This window comes from Sus scrofa, chromosome 8 (assembly GCF_054392235.1).
Source record: "Sus scrofa isolate SSC_HxYL_T2T_F1_AM1 chromosome 8, Sscrofa_HxYL_maternal_Yorkshire_Landrace_v2.0, whole genome shotgun sequence".
Lineage (NCBI taxonomy): Eukaryota > Metazoa > Chordata > Mammalia > Artiodactyla > Suidae > Sus > Sus scrofa.
This window is the reverse complement of record NC_139390.1, coordinates 14,509,927-14,530,471: the sequence shown is the minus strand read 5'-3', so window position 1 is coordinate 14,530,471 and position 20,545 is coordinate 14,509,927. Positions and strand designations below refer to the sequence as shown.

General features: G+C 36.8%; 1 long non-coding RNA gene across 1 annotated transcript in view; it reads left to right on the top strand.

Annotated features, from left to right (window-relative positions):
• Positions 1–2,388: 2,388 nt before the first annotated feature.
• The window catches only part of LOC146400334 (uncharacterized), a 127,607-nt gene continuing 109,450 nt past the window's right edge, over positions 2,389–20,545 (top strand). The window contains exon 1 of the long non-coding RNA XR_014813553.1: positions 2,389–2,484. This is a non-coding gene — a long non-coding RNA (uncharacterized LOC146400334). The remainder of the gene's footprint in view (positions 2,485–20,545) is intronic.

Here is a 20,545-nt window from a genome sequence, read left to right as displayed (position 1 = left end):
TTTTAATTTTGATATGTTAATTTTTTGAAATGTACTGTTATCATTTTACTCTCTGATTACATCAGCTTGTTGTCTTTGTGTATCAGCTGATTCTTTTACACTGTCATGCTTCCCTGGTATCCCTCTGTTGTCCTGGGATTTCTGCTCTTTTCTCAGAGGTCATGGATTCCTGCCTCTCACTAATGATGTCGTAAATGTTTTTATTGCTTGGCCTGTATGGAATTCTTTCTCTTGTTTAGGGAATGCTGTAGAATCATTCCTTTTGGAACTGGTTCCTCATATCTTGCTTTTTTCTTTCCATCATTGTGGTCCAAATGGAAGCTTTCATCTTCAAGCTGGCACCTCCATCATCTCTCTGGCTCTAACTCTCCATATTACACTGATTTCCAGAAGCCCGTGCCCCTGATGAATTATCATCTTGCCAATCACCTCTGATAGGGGAAATGACATCCTGATTTTTATGTTATGTTTCTCATGAACAGCTCAAATACTGCGCCAGCCTATGTTTTCTCCCCCACCCAGAATTCTGTTGTATTATCTTCTTGTATGCTACAGTCTGCTTTATGAACAAGGGAGCTAAAACCCAGTGCATGCACAAGCAATAACATTTATTTTTACTTTCTTTCATGTAGACAGGGCTACTCTGGCTTATAAAGGTACATCATAAACAAACCTGTTAAAGATTTTCTTAATCCGGGGCATCTGTCTTCAGTTTTGTGAAAATACTGCTCAGATGCTGAGGTTAGGTTGTCAGTCAAGATGAATTTGGGGCACTTTGTGAGTATTTCTGTTTGTGTGCATCCAAAGTGGTTATTTGTAAGCTTTGCAATGGGAAGGTGGAAAGGCTGCAATGGGGGCTATGAGCCAAAGTCCATTTGTCAAAAGAAATCTCTTCATTGGGGATAGTGGTGGTGGAGTTAATGGGAGAGTTTCATGGACCTGGTGGAATTTAATATATGGAACTTGACTTCTAAACTTGAGAGTCTGAGGGGAAGGAAGGCTTTTCAGACCATACACAATTATCTGAGTACTGGTTAAGTACATGAAAAAACAAGGAAGAAGAAAAATCTCAAGAGATAACAGGAGCTGGTTGAGGTTTTATGAATATGAAATCACAATTATATTGTAAGCTAAAACTCACTAAAACAGGATTGAGCCTGAAATGTTTAAACTTGCAAAGATCATCTATATAGTTGTGTGTGTATCAAGACTAAGTAAAACAGTTTCCAGCTTATCTATATTCAGTGTTCTATAGAGCAATTTGTGGCTGGCGTACCCTCTTAAATAAGGACAAATGCTCCTCCGCTTACGTGGTTTGGTCAACAGAATCTTTGTAATTAGATGTATAAGCTATGCCCCTATCAGCATTTTGGAGAAGCTCTGATGATTTAATTTGAAAATTTGAGTTTTAAAAACGCAGCAGCTCTCTTTCAATTTTTCACCTCCTTCATTCCTGTATCATTTTTTATTGATGACCATTTGCTTCTTGTCGCTTGCGAATGGTTACTTCATTTAAAACTGTGCCTAATGTGTTTTGGTAGTACCAAAATGTTCACTTATTAAAACTATGACATTGTCATATTGCTCTCACTGTAATGGCTGCTAAGAAAATCATCAGCTTAAGCAATACCAACTGTATTTCAATAGACAAATTAATCTTTTTTTGAAAGCCTCATCTAATCTCCCTTGTTCAACAGGAAGTTTTCTGCCTTGTAGGCATTTGTGATCTTTTGGCAGTAAAGAAGAAATATGATCTTTATAAGTAGAACTTTAAATGATTTTTTTTTAAAGTAGGAATGCATAAATGTTCTAAAAATAAGAGTGGCTCTACTTGAATGCAAGTTTCAAAGGGAATGGATTTATAAAGTATTTATTTCTGCTAAGAATACCATTTGGCAGGAAGAGCACTTTCGTATTGCAGGCAGAGAATAGGATTGTGAGGAAGCCATGACAAAACATTAATTTGCTAAAAAGAATGTATTTTTTTTTTCTTCAGTTTCTGCCCTTGAACAAACACCAGAATTTCGTATCTATAAAATGTGTCAATTCTGTCTACCTTCTTTGAAAGAATTATTATGGACATTGATGATGGATTTTCATGGATGAATTTTGGATAACTTCTTTTTGCAAGGGAGTAAGAATATTTTACTCTTAAATGACATTAGTGTACACTGAAGCTGCTCAGCCAGTGATGCTGTCAGCTGTCATCTCTCACTAGACAGGAAAGTTCGGTAGAAAGTTTTTTGGGTGTGTCTTCCAGTTTGCAACAATTTCCTGAGAATGATCTCAAACAAGTCACTCTGTTCCTAATTATTTATGCAATGACGTTTGCCTGCTCTTATTGTTTCCCAGGAACTCACAGTCCAAGAAACATATTTGAAGTTCTGTCTCAGCGTGCATGGACATTCCCAGCTGTACCACACAACCTCAAGTGGCAGATGCTTGAATTTCCTGCAGCAACCTCTTCTCAACTCATAATTTCTGGTAAGCAAGCATTCATTACTATCCCAGTAGAACAAATTTATTTTAGAATTTTACATATGGTCTTGACATTTCTTGTGAAATAAAGCTGGAGGGAGCCACTCAGTGTGGACCATGATATAATGAGGTGGACCATGATATAATGAGATGCCTCATAGTCATGTTAAAAGATGGAACTGTTATCTCTCTGGACATTGGAAGTCTGAATGCAAGGGGAGACACTGAAATACAGAGGTGGACATGAAAGCTGTGCTTCTTGCACACTTGGAGCTTCCATACAAGTAGGAAGATAGAGTATAAATGAATAATTTAAAGTGTTTGAGTTAAGAGTGAATCCAGGTTTTGTAGGTAGACACTGAAGCTAATACAATTTTGCATGGTTTATTAAAATAAAGAATATAAAATCAAGCATGAAAATGAATACTTATTTTGAAAGAGGAAAAAAATACAACAAATTAGAAATTAAAAAAAACTGACAAATTCCACAGGTATAATACAATCCAGAAAAATAGCATACTGCGTTTATTAAATAACTACTCACTGCTAACTATCCTCTCATTTTTCGTTTCTTTGCTGTATATGCTTTAGTTTCTTCTTTATATGACCATGACTTTGGGGAAAAAAATGGGGCTATAAGAATAAGTAAAGTATATTGGTATTTCCAAGACACTTACTGCTTTCTAAGGACAGTGCTTAAATAATGAGTAATTTCTTGCCAAGTAGAGAAAGAAGAAAAGCAATTATAAGCAATCAAATATGCATGAGCAAGGACCAAAGAGTCTCTGAGAGAGAGGAGCATCAGGGACTATTTCCTCAAACATTGGGGGTGATGCTGTGATTGGTATTTGCAGCCCAAGCTGTCCACAGTCTTAGGAGCGCTGTAGCACACAATTTGTCATAATATGGTTTTTAACACTCTTGACTTTCTTTTTACTATTTTCATCTTTGGAGGAATGTCCTTATATTTTAAGAATGGAAATATAACTCCCAAAACTCTATTTCACTTCTCTCAAGTTTTTCCATCGTGTACATAGCAGGTCAGATTGGTTGGTGGATATTGATTCAGAGGCCTGTTAGTTCAAATTAATTGTTGTCACTTTTCAGTGTGTAGATATTAGTACAGATCCCTAAAAAACATGAAACACTTAGGAGCATGTCATGAGCCCAGCGTATGCTTTCAACTAATTTAATTACCGTGATGAAGATGAAAGTGAGTGCTGCAATAATGCACATTTAACAATCTTTGTGCCACTATTGTAGGCCCCGATGAGCTGAAATGTGAGCATGGGTAGTAGATGCCACTTTGATTTGTCCTCTCAGACAAGTAAAATAGTTGCATGTCAACCAGGATGAGATATATAGAATGTGTTAAACCAATCTTGTCATTTATGTCTGATGAATTACGAGTGATCACCCTTCCTGAAATATGTCAGTTTCTTCTGGTAGCACACGAGGTATTGTAGTCATAGCCAGCACAAATTGCTGTCTAAATGTATGCTCAATTTAACAACTGTCTGTTAAAGTTATCAACACATTCCAACATCCATTACACAAAAGAACCCCTTCATGCATTAAGGCAGAGTGATTATCAAAATGGTTCAGGAAAGGGAAATACCCTTTGGTGTACCTTATAAAACAGCACATGCAATAGTTTGGAAAGCAGGCATTTTTATAGCATGGGAATATATAGTATAAATTTGATGTGGCCGTAAAATTAAAAAAAAAAAAGAAAGAGTGAGAAAAAAGAAATAAAAACCTTTCCATATTGCACACATGCTAACCCCTACTCTCTGAAACCATAAAAAGCATAAAACACCCGGCAGGTGTTTTAAAACTTAAATTAAATTAATTGCCAACACATTATTATTAATTTCAGAAATGCTGAAAAGGAAACATAAAAAGTACGTGTTGACATAATGGTTCATGGGATATTTGAAAACAAATATAAAACATAAATAGGTTCAGTTGAATGTATTCTGTTCACAAAATAGCCATTAATAGCATACTTAAGTGACTGGAATGTTGGCCTTAGATTATTTAGGAAGGTTAAGGGGGTATGGATTGGGGCCCATGAAGTTGGGGAATCAGCTACATTAAGTTTTCAGAGAAAAAAGTAGAGATAGCCTGTTAGGATAAGAATATAAATAAAATATTCAATATGCTATGCTTTATAGATACTCTTGGCATATGGCAAACAAATAAAATTTTAAAGTATACTGTATGTTAGGTTTATTCAGACCTTTGAATTAAATAAGACATCAATACATATCAAACACCTATGTGCACCTGTGTTGTGCCAAGGGTTGTGGGAAATAAATGTGATTATTTCTAACCCTTCTCTTAATACATAAGTATAATGACTACGTTTCCTATCTCCTAAGGATGTGAATATTTATAGGAAATATTATGGAATGGGATGAAGAGCTTAAATGTGGAGTCATACAAATTTGGGTTTGAATCCTGGTTCTGCTACTTGCTTGCCATATAATATTGGACAATTGATTTAATCCTTCTGTGCTTTAGTTATCTGTTTCAGAAAACAAAGATAGGAGACTCTAGATTATAGGCTGTGAATATTAAATAGAATTTAGCTTTATCCCAGTGCCCAGCGCTTAGGAAGTTCTCAATAAATAGGGTGATTTCCTTACTTGTTTGTTTGCCTTCCTAGATTGTGAGCCCGCAGAGAATTGCCCATGTTGTAGAATATGTTTATACTTATTTTAGAATCTCACAATCTGCTCCAGTGATTGGCATCCATTGTGTCTTTTACAGTTATCCATTTGTAGAACAGACAACTATGAATAAACACACCTGGTAAAACTGCTACTCTTACTTGTTGAATTTTCATCATATATTTATATTGAATATTGAAAAAATTATATATAAACATATATATGCATGTATGCATATATTTGTGTGTACATATATGCATGTATGTGTATATATATGTATATACATGTGCATGGCTAGCTTCTCCAGCACCTAATTTGGATTATTAGAGACAAAAAGAAACCCAGTGTATTCGTTGCTATGTTGTTCCTTGAATTCCAAGGTCTCTAGCTATTCTGTTTCTTTTCTTTGTCTTTCAGAGTGTTGTCATATTTGCTCTCCATATAACGTTCAGGGTTTTAGCTCTGCTTGGAGGAAGGAAAAGGAAAAAGTACATCTATTTCATCTTGCTGGAAGTGCGGTCTTCTTGTATAATCAGATTTTGACCAACAGTTGGTACTCCTACTTTGGTAGGAGTATAGATGGCTTCATTGTTAGCCGTTCAAAATTCTATATCTATTCCTTACTAGCCAGTGGCCTCTAGACATTCACCTTATGTGATATTTACTATCCTCAGTAGGTAATTTATAGGAATAATATATGCCAATAAATAAACCTCAGATAATATGGGATGGTACAGTCCTCTATGAAAACGTATGTATATTTTTGATGGCCAAATATATTAAAAAAATCATCAGAAAATTATCAGAAAAACTTGCTGACCAACTAAAGTAGGTCCGAAGTAGACCTATTTCAGAAAGAGAGAGCCTCACTTGGTCATGAGGAGCCCTCAGTGGAAGGCTCCAGGGCTTCAGACAAAAGGGTGAAGTGAGTGAAGAAATGCTGGTCCATGATGGCAATGGTTTCTCAATGAGTTTTTGGTGGATAGTCTAAATTTGTCAAAAGTTGACTCCTCTGCAGGTCTACTAGAATGACCTGTTGACTAAACAAAGCTAGAATTATTAAATTACTAGGTTAATGTTACATCCAAAGAAGAGAGAAAATTTGTCCTCCCTCCATCTTTTTGTTTGGGCTCTTACTGGACTATATGACGCTCACCCGCCCACAGTGATAAAGGAGATTTTTACTCAGTCTGCTGATTCAAGTGCTAATCTTCTTTATAAACACTCTCAACGATACACCCACAAATAATGCTTTATCACCTGGGCATTCTTTAGTCCAGTCGAGTTGACACATTGAATTAACCATCATAGGGACTGATTGAAACTGGGCAAAGCTCATGAGATAATAACAGGAAATATTAGGTGAGATTCTGTTGTTTAGAGAGCAAGTTTTTGCCCAGATGGGTATTCTATTGTATTAATAGAAGAAGCAATTGCCTACATGAGAAAACACTTCATCTAGATAATTTGTTTATAGGAATTTCTGGAAACTAATAGTGAAGTTATTTTTTTGGTTTACAGCCTTATCTTCCTAGAGAGAAAATTCAGTGAAGAAATAATTGTGTCATATTGATACAGATAGTTTCTATTCTCTATCCTGGTTGTTAAACTATGTCGATATGGATGGGCTCAATTATAAAGTGTTTTAAAATAGAAAGGCATACTAACGGTAGAAAAGAAACATTGCAATAAAAATCAGTCCACTTTTGGTATATCACATTATTCTATGCACACCTAAAGGCCCAACACAAATGCCTCCTCTCTACACACCTTGCATGACTCTCTAAATTGAAATAGAATTTTCCACTCCTCATTGTCTTAACAATTTTTATGTTTTTATTATAACAGACATGTATTTTAGAAAAGGGTTTTGGTATTTTTTTCAAAGACAGATAGATATATGTAAATTCTATTACCAAAGCTGAAAACACTTTAAAAAAATAGAATTATAGTTCATACCAGGTTATTTTTAATGAACATTTGGATACTAAGTATAATTAACTTTTCATTTCCTTCTTTCTCTCCCTTTTTCTTTCTTTCCTTTTCCTTCCTTCCTTCCTTCTTTCCCCACCACCTCTTTCTTTCATTTTTTTTTTTTAGAGCAATTTCAGGTTCATACAACATTGAAGGGGAGGCATAGAGATTTCCTACATACCTCCTGCCCCTGCACATGCATAGACTCCATCATTATCTATATCCCTTACCAGAGTGATACATTTGTTACAATAGATGAACCTACACTGACACATAATAATTATCTAAAGTTCATAGTTAAAATTATGGTTCACTCCTGGTATTACACATTTTATGTGTTTGAACAAATAACATAATGATATGCTCCCATCATGTTTATCACACAACGTGTTTTGGGTTAAAAATCTGCACTCGCTTAGTCCCTCTCTGGCCTGCTTCCACTAGCTGTTATCTTAGCTCCACAGTTTACCTTTTTCAGAATGTCATAGGGTTGGGATAATACAGTAAGTGGCCTTTTCTGACTTCTTTCACTTAGTAATAGGCATTTAAAGGTCGTGGCTATCTTTCATGCATGGCTTGATAACTCATTTATTTTTAGTACTGAATACTAATCCATTGTCTGGATGTACCACAGTTTATTTATCCATTCACTCACTGAAGGACATCTTGTTTTTTTCCAATTTTTGGAAATTATGAATAAAGCTGTTTTAAATATTCATGTGCAGATTTTTGTTTGTAGTTTTATTTGTTTTATCAGACATTTAAATTAAATGCCATAAAATGCTAATAGGACAATCTCATTCCCAGAACTTGTACTGGACTTAGCAATGAGTATATATCTTAAGTTCATGTGTCTTGAATTGATGAAGTTCTTATCAGAATTTTGCATATTTAGTGTTTGTAGGGTGTGAACTTCCGGAAGGAAGATTGATTTTTTTTCCATCCAGCTGCATCTTCATTCCTATTAGCTACATAACTCTGGTCCTAAACCATGTCTAAAGATAAAAAAAATACATTGTGTTGAGATAATAGAAAAAAGGAGTAATAGTAATATTTATCAAGTTTTTTTATTAAATTAAACTTTTATATACCTTATGATTCACTAAGCTGTTTAGGGAAAAATGAGGCATTTCTGATCTTATTTCATTGAATCATTGTTTTAAAGTTTATATCCCATAATACAATACATAGAATATTTTTCAATGCATAGACTATGTATATTCAATACATAGAATATTTTTAGTTTGCTTCAAGGTGATTTTATTTTAGATACTGAGTTATTGAAATATGGTTTCTATAGAAACTGTGTAAGTATACTGACCCTTGAAGATAGACTTGAAACATTTATTGGCTTGCAAAAATTTCCACTGCCCTTTTTAACTGCTTCAGGCAGTGAATTTCAGTATCCCAAATCAAATGTAGTATAATATTAACATTGTAGGGTGGATTTTAAGGACAGATATTCTCTTTTACCCAAAGCATAACCGCCATAAAAGGTGATGACAGTTATCTTATGCTAGTGAGAAGATCTGCAAGGATATTTTTGGATTAGTTTGTAATTGCATATAAATTCTTCATTTTAAATTCAAAATTTGAAGTCAGTTTAATGTTCAGTTCAGAATTCTGGGATTTTTTATTTTTTCTGAGGAGATTTAGAGACTATTTCTAGGGAATGGGATTTGGGAAATTCTTTATTCTTTTAGGAATTTCATGCCCAACCATTTTACACATCCCACATATGTTTTTGTTTTCCTTTGTTTACCTGATTTAATTTAATGCCAGATGCTAATTAGCAGTTACATTTGTTCAAGGGAAAAGTCAATGTCCATAAAGAATCAGGAGTTCAATATCACAAAATAGCATTTTTACTTACTGTAAATAAATATGAGCATTTCCTATCAAATATTTAAAGCTCCTCTTGTGTGGTAGATTTAATGAAAAAGTCATAAAATCTTGCAACTCCTCCCATCAAGAGTTGGAAACTCTTTTTCCATTTATTTATTTATTTTTGAATCTGGGTTTGGTCATGTGCCTTATTTCAGCCAACATGGCATGAACAAATGCGGATGTGGTTTTTGTGGATTCATAGGTAGTAACAATCAAAGTATGACAACTTGTACTAAAAGTGAGAGCATTAATTCAAATTGGAAAATGTCTTTGGTCTCCAACTTTTCAGAGGTAGAAAGCAGGTTGAGCAAGCTACTTGGGTGTGTGTGTGTATATGTATATGTGTATATATATATGTATGTGTGTGTGTGTGTGTGTGTGTGTGTGTGTGTGTGTGTGTATAAAAGAAGCATAACTTTGAGGGAAGAACTTAAAACCACGGAGAAAAGTAGACTTGGGGATTATATTTAAGGAGCAGGTGCCTGATCTAATCAAGAAACATTTTGTCTCCAAAATAAGGTTACCCAATACTGTGTGCCTGGGTGAATTTCACAATTGCTATGTACCAGTACTTTCTAGCTCTCTTTTTTGGAATGAGATTATCTAGTGTGACTATATTGTCCATTTGCCAAATAAAAGCAAGTAACTTACTTTTTTTTAAGTTTACCTGTCACTGAATCAATAGGAGATTAATCTTAGGAGCCACATCCATCTTAGACCAGATACTGATCACAAAATACTAGATTTTGAGCCTAATGCCAAAATTTGCTGAGACTTTTTGAAGTCTTTGGGAGGATGCGTTACTTTGTAGATAGGAGGAATGCAAATAGTTGTGAGCATAGATTGAACTCTGATAAACTGAAAACTAAAAAGGCCATTGTATTTTTTCAGTTCTTTTTATTGAGGCAAAGTCTATTTTTCCATTCCTTGTGATTTACATTAGCCAGTGGGATATTGACAAACATTATGCAAACAGAGGCTTAAAGGTATTTATCTACTGGGGTTTTCTTGCTTTGATGCTTTTAAACACAGTCACAAGAAAGTGAATGCCTGCAGGATGACTGTTGTCAGTCTGCAGGATGATGACAGATGTGTGGTCCAGTCATTCCTTATCTGTCCAGAAAAAATCCAAGCATGTGAGTAAGGTCCTTTGAGACCAACAAGAAAAATTTCACAACTGTTGAAATGTACCTGTTAGTTGAGAACTGACTGCAAATGCTTAATTGAGTCCAATTGACAATAGAGAATATATGTCCCACCTGAGCCTTGAATAGACCGCTTATCTACAAAATTTTGAGCAAATAAATAGCTACTGTTTTAAGGAATATTTTAAGTTATTTTTACGTGGCAAAAGTGAACTGGTAAATTAGCTAAAAAGAGAAAGCCTGCTTATTTACACAACAAATGTTTATCACAAACCCATTCATTTCTAGTTTCTACATTTGGTATAGAAGGGTTTTTCATCAAATAAAATTACTAAATTTGTTGCTAAAATTAACATAAAATGATAAGATCCAACATATAAGCAAATTATTTACGTATTTTAAGTGTTCTGACAGTCTACCTGGAGATGGACATCAAAACTTGCTTAGTAATGATACTTCTTTTTCTTTGGCCACACTCTTGGCATGCAGAAATTCCCTGGGCCGGAAATTGAGCCTGCGTCACAGCTGCATCCTGAGCCACAGCAGTGACAATGCTGGATCCTTAACTTACTGTGCCACCAGGGAATTCCAGATGGTTTCTTCTTCTAGTAAGAACGTACTAATTTTCACTGGAAAAAAAAAAACTTCTTGTCCACTGCCATTCCATGTGTTCTGTTAGAACTGATTTTATCTTGTTTTTCAAATTAGAAATATACCAAATCATATTGTTTTACCCACATCTAGAATATGACTCAGGAATGAGGGCACGACCCTATTTTAAACTAATTTCTGTGAACCTCAGTTCTAGCACTTTTATTGGAAAAGAGGAAATTGCCCTTGAGTAGCTAAGACAGAATTGCTTGCTGTCAGCTTGCCACCAACCTGAGAGATATTGTTTAGTTTGGACTCAGTGGAGAATAAGAAAACTGAAGTGAAAAGAATGAAACAAGTCTTGATGACAATATTTGAGACCCTAAACTGAGCTTTGCTTGAAGGCGCATACATCCCTGGAATTTTCAGTTTTGTGATCCAACAGATTCCTTGAAGTCTAATTAAGCCGGGTTTCTGAAATTTGCGACCAAAATAATTCTGACTAATAACACAATTTAGCACGAGTGTATGTGTTACACCTTATGCTTGACAAAACTCTCTTTCCAAATTATCTTTCCTCCCTACTCTATTTTTACTCCTCTGATTTTGTTTATGATAATAAAGCATTTTTCAAATATATGGGGACCAGCAGTCCTCCAGAGTATTCATGTGTGAAGTTTCTACAGACTCTCTTCCAAAGCCTGTTTGCACCAAGTTTGACAATGAGAAACAGAGTATTCCTCATGGAAGATAATACCCCTTTGGCAATATGTATCCACATAATAAAATAATTTACGTATCTCTGGACCATCACCCAAAATAAAAACTAATTTTTTATTTTCTTTATATTTTAGTCTTTCTTTGTTACAGTGGCTTAGCATTTACCATAATGGATCCTAATTTTTCTTTGAAAACTTCTCAAATGTGACATTATTCTACCAAGTAAGTTTAATGTATTTAAGAGAAACTTCTATAAGTATTTGAAGCAGAATGCAATTAGTACTTAGGAAATTGTTGAAGGCAAGAGAAATAAAATAAGAGAGCCAGCCTGGATTTCTGGTTTTAGGGTCTTAGCACTGTAGCTGTGAAACAGAAAACAGGATAGTTTATCGCTGCTGGTACAGTGATAGCTGCCATTGCAATGCTTCATTTACTAGACACAGAATACAGCAACTGAAAAATTCCATGTCCATTAGATTTTATTTGAAGGAATATATATATATTTTTGTCTTTTTGCCATTTCTTGGGCCGCTCCCGCGGCATATGGAGGTTCCCAGGCTAGGGGTCGAATCGGAGCTGTAGCTGCCAGCCTAGGCCAGAGCCACAGCAATGCAGGATTCGAGCCGCGTCTGCGACCTACACCACAGCTCACGGCAATGCCGGATCGTTAACCCACTGAGCAAGGGCAGGGATTGAACCCGCAACCTCATGGTTCCTAGTCGGATTCGTTAACCACTGAGCCACGATGGGAACTCCTGAAGGAATATTTTTTTTTCTTCACTTTTATCTTTCAAAAATGCAGCAAGTGCAACTGATCAGTAATATTAATTGTGTCTAAGATCTTGGCTATAAGGTATTCTGGAAAACATAGTTTTAAAATTCCAAATCCCATGATAGAGGGGGAGAACCAGAAGGTAGTAGTGGGTAATTGAAGTAATTTTTCTCTGCATTATTCAGGGTTCTCCAGAGAAACTATGCATATGTGATATGTGTGTGTGTGTGTGTGTGTGTGTATAACAGAGAGGGGGGGGGGAGATTTATTTATTTATTTATTTATTTATTATAAGGAATTTGCTCATATGATTATGGAGGGATAATCAGTCCAAAATCTGCAGTGTGGGCTAACAGCCTAGACGCTCAGGAGAGCCCGTGGTACAGATGAAGTTTGAAAGCAGTCTCCTGGAAAATTCTCTCTTGTTCCAGAAGCCTGGTCTTTTAGTTCTATTCAGGCCTTCAACTGATTGAAAGAGGCCCACCCACAATACGGAGGCCAAGCAGCTCTACCTAAAGTTCCCCAATTTTAATGTTAATCTCATCCAAATGTACCTTCCACATTGACACATAAGATTAACCATCCCATTCTCTAATCTTAGGTATCACCATTACATAACCTAGATCTGTGCTAGTTAATATGGTAGCTACCAGCTACCTATAGCTGTTGACCAGTGGAAATGGGGCCAGTCCTAACTGAGGTGTGATTTGTACAAAATATAAAATATCTCCTTAACAAAAGACTTGTACAAAAATATAAAATATCTCCTTAACAATTTATGTACGGATTATAAGTTGGATATGTTGAGTTAGATAAAATATTAAAATTCATCGCTCTTGATTCTTTATTTTTAAATCTGGCTACTAAAGTGGCTTGCATTATATCTCTGCTGGACAGTGCTGGGTTAATCTAATTAACAGTGCTGGGTTGATGCTGTAATTAAATAAATAAAAAGGAAACAAGAACAACAAAAGTCTCTGAACTTCAGTGGATTACAACAATGATAGTTTGCTTTAAGCTTCTGTGAAAACTACTGTAGACCCTGCTGACTTCACATTTTGTCAGCTATCTTCCATGTGGTGCCAGCTCCAATTCTTTTGTTCCCTAGGACAAGAGGAAGCCCTCTTAATCTCTAAGTAGACAACACTGTATCATCTTGCTCTAGCACTTAACTATTTTAGCACGGAAGTGCATTAAATACATTTCTTACAGGGAGTCCCTTTTGCAGTGCAGCAGAAACAAATCCAACTGGGAACCATGAGGTTGCGGGTTCGATCCCTGGCCTCGTTCAGTGGGTTAAGGATCCGGCGTTGCCATGACTTGTGGTATAGGTCACAGACACGGCTCAGATCTGGCGTGGCTGTGGCTGTGGCGTAGGTTGGCAGCTACAGCTCCAATTAGACCCCTAGCCTGGGAACCTCCATATGCCGCGGGTGCAGCCTAAAATGACAGAAGACAAAAAAAAAAAAAAAAAATACATTCCTTTCAGAAACAGGACAAGTCATAGGACCTCACCTAACTGCAATAGGCCTGGGCAATGTAGAAAAACTCATAAAACATTTAGCAAGCATTTCTGTTTTTGCTAGTTTTCCCCAGAAACCTATAAACTAACAAACTTATGACCCACCCCCCACCCCAATTCATCTCTGGCACTCACCATTGCACAGTCAGTACACATTACATGTTAATGGAGCAAGGACAGGATAGTAACAATAAACATTTATATTCAGAAAGGGGAAGAATGGAAGACACCCAGCAATCACTAATCTACAGCAATTTTACTGCATTAGAAAGCTATCGATTTTAATCCTTTGGGATATTCTTTGATTAGTTCCTGATTCTGCCACCTAGCAATCTGGTGGGAGCTCCCACATCCATTTCTCTTTGAGTCCTCTGGCTTCACTTATAGATACTCTTCCTTTCTGTGCTCTTCCTCAGTCCCTGGGCAGTGGACCCTGGGGAGAAGATTTTCCTGGGGTCATTGCATCTTTCTGTTTCCTGATGGTGAAAGTTTGGTTGTCCAGTCTCTTTATAAATTTGACTGAACATGGACTGTTTCAGTCTATGCTTATAGTTTCACTGATGACTGATGATACAACTTTCTACAAGTCTTTAGCACAATTCTTATCTTGATTTAGGTCACATCTTTGGACCAGTAAACAGGAAGACAGCTCATTTGATATTTCGTTTTCATATCAGCTTCATTTCTTCATTTTCTCAAATATAGACTTCTCTCTTTTGATTTATTACATACTGTTTTTAGATTGTCGCACTTCTGTGGCCAGACTTCACCCTGAATCCAATCTTTTCATTGAGCAAACTTACGTAAATGAAGGCACCAAACTTTTAGTCTAATCTTTGCCCTGAGAACAGTTAATTACATGAAAATCTTACTGGACTTGTTTGTTTGTTTCTGCCATGCCTATGGCATGTAGAAGTTCCCCAGGCCAGGAACTGAAACCATGTGACAGCTGCCACCAGAGCCACAGCAGTAACAATGCCAGGCTCTTAACCCACTGAGCCACCAGGGAACTCTGGCCACTTTTGACGGTCATAATCTTTGTACCTACTTTTATTTTTTGGAGGTAATAAACAGGTGCCTTTTCCAAACCTTGTATCTTTGGACCTTCTGAATTTTATCCTTTACCTTTAAATTCTGCTTGCAAATTGGTTAATTCTTTCCTGAGTTTATTTTTCCTATAATAACTAGTTGATAGCTACCAATAGCAATCAATGTATGCTATTGCTATCCTGTTTTCCAAATTTTTCATATAAATCCAGGAATACATCGAAGGTTATAAAAGCTTTGCCAGGTATTTTGTCACTGCCATAAAAAGTATCAATATCCTGCTAAACTCTATCAATTCCCTCACTTTCTGTGATGTCTTTACCATAGTCGTACCCTATTTCTGCAATAACAAAGAAGTTCCAAGCCTCGATACTTAATGAGAAAATTTTTTTCCTTTTCACTCTTGTTAAGTCTGTTTGTTTCAGGTCCAAAAACTCCCTGGTTTACTGCCCCTCATGTAGGAACTCAGTAATACACTAAAGCAGAGAGAACAAAACATTCAAAATTCTTATGCTGGCAATTAAATATTCAACTTGGAAGTGAAACAACTTACTTTGGTTCACACACCTCATTTCCAGGGGCTACTGGCCAGAATTAAGCCCAGTGAACTGCAAGGAAGCTGGGAAACATAGGGGAGCCCAGAGAATATTTGGGGGACATATATCAGCCCAATATATTCATTTCATTGAGTGATTCCAATTCCAAAATGGGAAATTTCTCTAAGGAAATAAGAGACTTGTATGCAAAGATATATAATGGAGGCTATTCATTCCATGGTTATTATAGTAAAACAAATTTAAAAAATATAAATTACAAACTGTCTAACCCCCCAAATCAAAAGTAAACTATATTTTATTATAATCTTTTCTCAGCATGCTGTGTATCCAATAAAATTACATTTATAAAGAATGACAGTAAAAAATGTTCACTACATGTGTGTTACATAACACTGTTGACAGTAACAGAAATTAATAACAGCCAGCACTAAATGAGTACATAGCACGCTCCAGGCAGCGTTCTAAGAACTTTACATATGTTGGCTCGTTCCAGCCTTAAAAAAAGTCCATTTTATACAAAAGGAATTTGAGGTACAGAGAAGTAAAACAAGTGGAGGAATCATTTGCTAAGATATAAATAAAAATACAAATAATGAGGAAGAACAGCCAACTTCACATACTTAGGGGACTAGGAAAAAGGCCCACAGAATTGAGGGAAAATATTAGTTATAGAGTTTCTGAAGTTATGTTAACTAATGTGATGTGTGTACTTATGGTTGCCTTCAGGGTTCTCTTTTCTCCTCCATTTTTCCTTTTTGTAAAAAAATAGAAATAGTCTCCTATGCCAAATTAATGGATTTTATGCTTTTTCACCAAAATAAAGGTAATTAAGTTTTGTATTATTTTATTAAGTATAAATACATGATTGGGACACAAAGAAGCATAAAATTGATATTTTATAAGCATATTGTTTCTGTATTAGTCATCAAAACTAACTGCGGTATCTTTAATCTCTACCCAAATATACTGAATTTCCTGCAAGCGAAAATAATTGTAGTATTTTTTCAAATATATGTATTGGGGCGTATGCATGTCAAACCATGATTATTATTATTAATCTTTTTCAAAAGCGAGAGGGATTTTTTTTTTTTTGGTCTTTTTAGGGCCACACCTGCAGCATATGGAAGTTCCCAGGCTAGGGGTCTAATTGGAGCTGTATCTGCCAGCCTAAGCCACAGCCACAGCAACACGGGATCTGAGCCGCATCTGTGACCTAAACCATAGCTCACAGTAATGCTGGATCCCTCACCCACTGAACAAGGCCAGGGATTGAACCTGCATCCTCATGAATGCTAGTCATATTGGTTTCTGCTGAGCCACGACAGGAACTCTGGGAGAGAGATTTTAAAGAAATTTTAAACATCAATTTAGTGGACAATAGTTTTTTTTTTTTTTTTTTTTTTTTTTTTTTTGAGGACGCATTTTATTATGACTCATCTGGCTCTGGGCACATGTGAATGTTTTAAAAAAAAGTATCAGGGAGTTTATTCTCAGAGTTTAATAGCGTTTTGATTTTAACTAAAAACAAACTGAATTTGTTCCAAAATAAAGGAGATTTAATGATCCCATATGATTGGAAGAAAAATGCAGAAGAAATGAACTGCAAGGTGGATTTGGCTCTTCCCTGGTTTAGTAAAGTTACCAAGGATCCTTTCCCCCTCTCTTTTCTGTTTTCTGTTGCCGGAGTGATTGTCAGGCACATATCCCTTTGTGAGTCCAAGATAAGTGACTACCTCCTAACGCTATTTCCATCCTCATCTGCCCCTGGAAAAGAGAGCAAAAGTAAAGGTCTTTCAGAAAACGGAGAAAACTTTTTCCCCCATAAACCCCAGGCGGATGTCTTCTTCCGTCAGTTACCCCGAGCTAGGTCCCTTGCATGCTCCTGCATAAACTCTTATGCTGATTGGCTCATCCATGAGATATTTGCCAGGAAAATGCAATAGGATTGCCACGATTGGCTCAGACTCTGTAGGTCCCACCCCTGGAGCTGTGGTTAATGCTTCAAGCTGTCTGGATGCAACACAAAGTGGATAGGGTGGAACTGATGTGCTGGAGTCAATTATGGAGTCAGCTAGAAACAGGCTCTGGTAATAGCCCTAAGTCCAAAAGGTTATTCATGATCAACCATGCTCTAATATCCCAAATCCGTATATAATTAATTACTAGCCTATTAAGATGCTTTGCACTAGGAGTTCCCGTCGTGGCTCAGTGGTTAACGAATCTGACTAGGAACCATGAGGTTGCAGGTTCGGTCCTTGACCTCACTCAGTGGGTTAAGGATCCGGCGTTGCCCTGAGCTGTGGTGTAGGTTGCAGATGCGGCTCAGATCCTACGTGGCTGTGGCTCTGGCGTAGGTCAGCGGCTATGGCTCCAATTCGACCCCTAGCTTGGGAACCTCCATATGCCAAAGGAGCAACCCAAGAAATAGCAAGAAGACAAAAAAAAAAAAAAAAAAAAAAAAAAAAAATCACTGGAAGGCCCTAAGTAAACTTAAGGTACCGGTTTAACACCTTCAAAACTTAACCAGGACTTTTCTGGAAAACTAGAATCCATTTCAGAGACAGGGGTTCCCTTGTATTCTGACTTTAGCTCTACATTGATGCCTTAATCAGATGAGAGACACATAGGGCTGTATTTTCACATTGGGAGGACGTTTGCGGGGTCTAGGCTGGAAATAAAACCCCTTATCTGATAGGAGGTTTTGGGTCTAGAGAAGCAAAATGAACCCAGAACAAATGCTGAAGGCGTAAGGAAAGAAACAGACGGAGATGGCAAATATGTCATTTACCAACGTCACATCCCCCCTCCCCCCCCAAGGTTGGCTCACAGCCATGTTTATAGAAAATGAACAGTAATTGACGATAACCATGGTTCCCTCTAGTGACATGGTCTCTGGGTTGGATTATACCTCTAGAGTATTTAATCATTTAAGTAATGGTCACAATCTAATTCATAAACACTCTTTCAAGATGAATTTAATTCCTCTGTAGCCTTCGAATGATAAGACGGAGAACAGGGTGGGGACGGGGGAAAGGGAGAAGTGTTTCTTAAAGGATGCTTCTGCAAAGGGAATGAAATAAATGGCATCCATATGCTTCCAGATTGGTGTGGGTTTTTAAATCCAAATGCATACAGGTTTAGGAAATTGGGTGGGATACCTCCAGATTCTGTTCACCCCCTGACTCTTGGAAGAGAGTAGATTGGGGCTATACCCTAGGATATGTCTGGCTCTTCTGCCTTTTGAAGCATCTGTCATGGGGTTGCTAACCCCTGAAAGTATGACACCCAGACCGTTGAGAGCTAGTGAAGAAAACCTCGAGGAATTTTCTGTGATGATGGATGCAGTAGAGTTGGATTTATATGTGCAAGAAATGAACATTTTGGCAGCATCACAGCAATTCTCTTCACTGGACAGGAATATTGCCCTGTGGATCCAGTGGGCATTCAGATTCCTCAAAGTAACTGCGAGAGGCCTAAAAGAAATGTGCTGAAAACTTTGTTCAGCACGTAGCTCACTTAATGCCCTCAGAAGTCTTACTCAAAAACTGGTTTTAATCCTTCAAAAAGGAAATATTATATATAATAATTGCTTATGCATCTAGAGCATAGTCAAAAAGTGGAAAATAAACAAAAATGCCTCAGATCAGGAGTTCCCGTCATGGCTCAGCAATAACAAACCCGACTAGTATCCATGAGGATACAGGTTTGATTACTGGCCTCACTCAGTGGGTTAAGGGTCCAGTGTTGCCATGAGCTGTGGTTGCAGATGCGGCTCAGCTCTGGCGTTGCTGTGGCTGTGGCATAGGCCAGCAGCTGCAGCTCCAATTTGAGCCCTAACCTGGGAACTTCCATATGCCATAGGTGCGGCCCTAAAATGACTAAAAAAAAAAAAAAGTCTTAGGTCCTCAGATCGAGTTAAGAGTCAAGGTAACTGAGGTTGTTTTGCAGTATCAAATAGCCTCCTAATTGCATTTCTTCAAAGTAAACCAAGTTTATTTCTCATGCTTTTTCTACGACCATCACAGGCTAGCTTGGCTGCTCTGCTCTATACACCTTACTTAGGAACTAAAAATAAAGCAAAGAGGAAAGAAAACAGACTCAGAGATTGAAGAAAATCAGGGAAGTCTGATATTTTTCTTGTAGGGGATATGCAAAAGAACTCTTGGAAAATTCTATCCTAACAATCAGATCCCGGGCCAAATTCTCAAAAGACACTTCTCAAAAGACACTTCCAATAACTCATATTAAACAGAGAGAATGTACAGCATTCACTATGCACTGTTCACCCTACATCCTTGTGCTCCCCCAATATTTTCCACCCAAGCTATGAGAGAGACTTGTTATTACCAATGAACTGAGTGAGCAACAGAGATATGCAGGAAAATGTTCCAGGCAGAAGAAACAGCAAGTGCAATGCCCTCAAAGAATGGCTAAGATAAACCTCATATGTTATTTTGGGAAATCTGAAATTTGAGAATGCTTGACTCTTATTGACCCAAATGTAGCATTCCCAAAGTCCTGACAGATATGTCTTTGAATTTAAGAATGAGAAATTGGAATTTCTAGGAATTTATAGAAATTCTCAAAATCATGTTATTTTTGTGTTTCTCATGGCACTCTATGTGTTTTTGGTTATAATGAGTAGCCATAAAAATAAACAGTGAATCTTTTTTCCATGATCTATTTACATTGAACTTCATGAGTCTTCTGTGAAATATTAAGCATGTACTTTATTCTTGTTATTAACCATATATTTTGACAAGATTTTATATTTTGATATTATGTACAAATGATCTCAAATTAATATACACAGTTCACAATAACATGCTAAAGAAAGAACTGACACAAAGATAATTGTCACATAAAATAATTTAACTTGGAAAGACAACATAAAATATTTACATTTATACATTATCACTTTTAAAATGGAATTTTTGTCTTTTTTCTTTTTTTTAGGGCCACGCCTGCGGCATTTGGAGTTCCTCAGGCAAGGGGTCAAATTGGAGCTGTTTCTGCCAGCCTACACCACAGCTCACCACAAGGCTGGATCCTTAACCCACTGAGTGAGGCCAGGGATCGAACCCGAAACCTCATGGTTCCTAGTTGGATTTGTTTCCACTGAGCCACGACGGGAACTCCTAAAATGGAATTTTAGAATGATCAAAGACTTCATTGCC